This window comes from Echinops telfairi, unplaced genomic scaffold (assembly GCF_000313985.2).
Source record: "Echinops telfairi isolate 266 unplaced genomic scaffold, ASM31398v2 ScPeMD7_7469;HRSCAF=8507_1, whole genome shotgun sequence".
Lineage (NCBI taxonomy): Eukaryota > Metazoa > Chordata > Mammalia > Afrosoricida > Tenrecidae > Echinops > Echinops telfairi.
In genome coordinates, this window is record NW_022111373.1 from 73,340,545 (window position 1) to 73,343,162 (window position 2,618).

Sequence of the window (2,618 nt, forward strand, 5' to 3'; positions counted from 1 at the left end):
TACATCGCACCCTGACTGGCTCATCTCCTCCCCGAGACCCCTCTGCAAGGGGATCTCCAGTGGCCTACTAATGGGCTTTGAATCTCCACTCCGCACTCCCCCCATCATTCACTATGGTAAGATTTTTTGTTCGATTTGGTAGATCTTGATTGCTTAGGCCTCCGCTAGCCCTGGAGGGTCTGCATTTTTGTTGTTTTGTTGTTTCTGTTTACTGTAACTTTCTATGATTTTGTAACAATATACATATTTTTTATTTACCTTCTTTTTTAAAAATTGTTTTATTAGGGGCTCATACAACTAGGGTTTGTTTTTTTAACAAGCTCCCAGGGACCCCAGTGTGCCTTTAGATCAGCGGTTCTCAACCTGTGGGTCGCGACCCCTTTGGTGGTTGAACCACCCTTTCACAGGGGTCGCCAGAGTCACAACAGTAGCAAAATTACAGTTATGAAGTAGCAACGAAAATAATTTTATGGTTTGGGGGGTCACCACAACATGAGGAACTCTAATAAATAAAAGGTCGTGGCATTAGGAAGGTTGAGAACCGCTACTCTAGATGAACTGATAAGAGAATATTTGAGGTGCATGAGGGCTTTCAAAGGGATTTCACTTCTTGATCAAGTGCTTAAATAAATGAAAAAGCCTATGCCATAATAACATTCCACTTCAAAGAAGAATTTCTCAAACGTGCCCTCTCATGAGTTAACCTGGTGATGCTTCACTCCTTCTAAATCAGAATCAGAACGAGAGGGGCAGAAACAGAAAAGAGTGCCACGCAGATTTAGACACTACCATTTGAGAATGGTCGCTATCATAGAAAGAGAAAGAGAAATTAAGGCCGAGAAGAAATGGGTTCTAGTCCTTGTCCAGTGCCAGAGAAACATCCACCTCAGAAGCTGAGCTGGCGTATTAGGGTGTATCTCTAATATGACATCACCCTCCTGAAGCTATCTTCTATACTTCTATACTTTTCTGGCAAACAAAACCCAGGATTGATGAACCTATAGGAACAAGAAGAATCAAGGGTTAAGGGAAAGGAGGGTACAGCACTGGTGGTGGTAGGGTAAATGGGAGATCAGGACAAGGAATCCATGTAGAAAAATAATGTTTAGAAACTGATTGTGGTAGCGATTGTACAATTCTACTTGATGTGATTGAATTATGGAATGATATGATAGATGTATTAAATCCCAATTAATAAAAAATAAAAATGCAGAATTATGAGGCTAGAAGCATAAACTGAGCTTCTCTTAAAAAGAAGAAGAAGAAGAAGCTAAACAGGATTCTAGTCCTGTGGCAAGCAGAGCCCGTCAGCTTTCTGGGCCTCAGTTTCCTCAGCTATTAAATGAGGGACACATCGCCGGACGCTATGATTTCTATCTGCAATGTGGTATGTGTTCAACAGTCATACACTAGGCCAAGTATCCCCTTTCCTCCTTTGCCCTTTCTGGGCACTGACAGTGTTGGGGGCACACACTCGGCCCCTGGGAGGATGCTGTTGAAGGTAGCATTGTCTGTGTCGTTTCCTTCAGGGGCCCACCCTGGAAGTGGGCTTGGTCAGGGAGCATATCCTTATCCTGCAGGAAGTGCCATTTCATTTTTTAAGGCAACTATTAGAGTCAAGGCCAATGTCTCCTCAGAATAACATATACCTGCATTCAATATTATAATTAAACCTAAATCCTTTCTTGAATTATATGTTTTTAACGGTAATTGTGCAGCTTTTAAAGTTTCCTCTTGCCTTGAGCACCATTGGGTAAATGTGTTCATGATTGAATTAGCAGACCTTTGATTTTTAAAAGGACTTTTTCAGTGATCTTTTATGGTAGATTAAAAAGCAATTTACTAATTTACAGTTCAGAGGAATTCCTTGCCCTCCTTGAGTTTGGTAAATCAATTCTGTGCTAATAAATGTGACAGCAGCTCCAAAGGTCTCACCTGGGGACAGCTGATGAGATGCACAAGTCTAGCCCACAGTCCCAAATCAATCAAACGGTATTTTCTGAGCCCCTTCGTTGTGCCCAGCACCAGCCTTTGTCAGGAATCCATTAATTTGCAGGGATCAACTTAGGGTCGTTAGTTAGGGCACGGAAGATTTAACCAATCAGGTTGGGAAGTACCACCTTAATAGCTTGTGCATTAAAACACATTTTTAGTAGACTTTTTTGTGGGGCAGTTTGAGGCTCTCCAAAAATGTGCAGCAAGTATAGATCTCCTGTATACCACCCTCCAGAGCTGTGCTCATAACCTATATACCATACTGACTTTTCCCTATTAGCAAACAGGTTCTTTGCACCTGAATCTACTACCTGATCTCACTTTAGCCTGACAACTTACGGGTATTTTCCAAAAGCCAGTTGCCATTGAGTCAAGTCTAACTCATGGTAGTCCACGTGTGTGAGAGCAGACCTGCAGTCCAGCATCTGGCCGTGGATACGGCTCTGAAAGCGAGAAGGAAGGACAACGGAGCCCTGAAACACAGGAGGAAGATGGCTGCTTGTTCCCTGTGAGGATTACAGTCAATGCCGCATATTAAAACAAATGTGACATGGCCAGCCCCACTATGAGACGTGATGCCCCTCACTGGCCCATGGCCCTGCGGGGGACAACACCAGGGACAC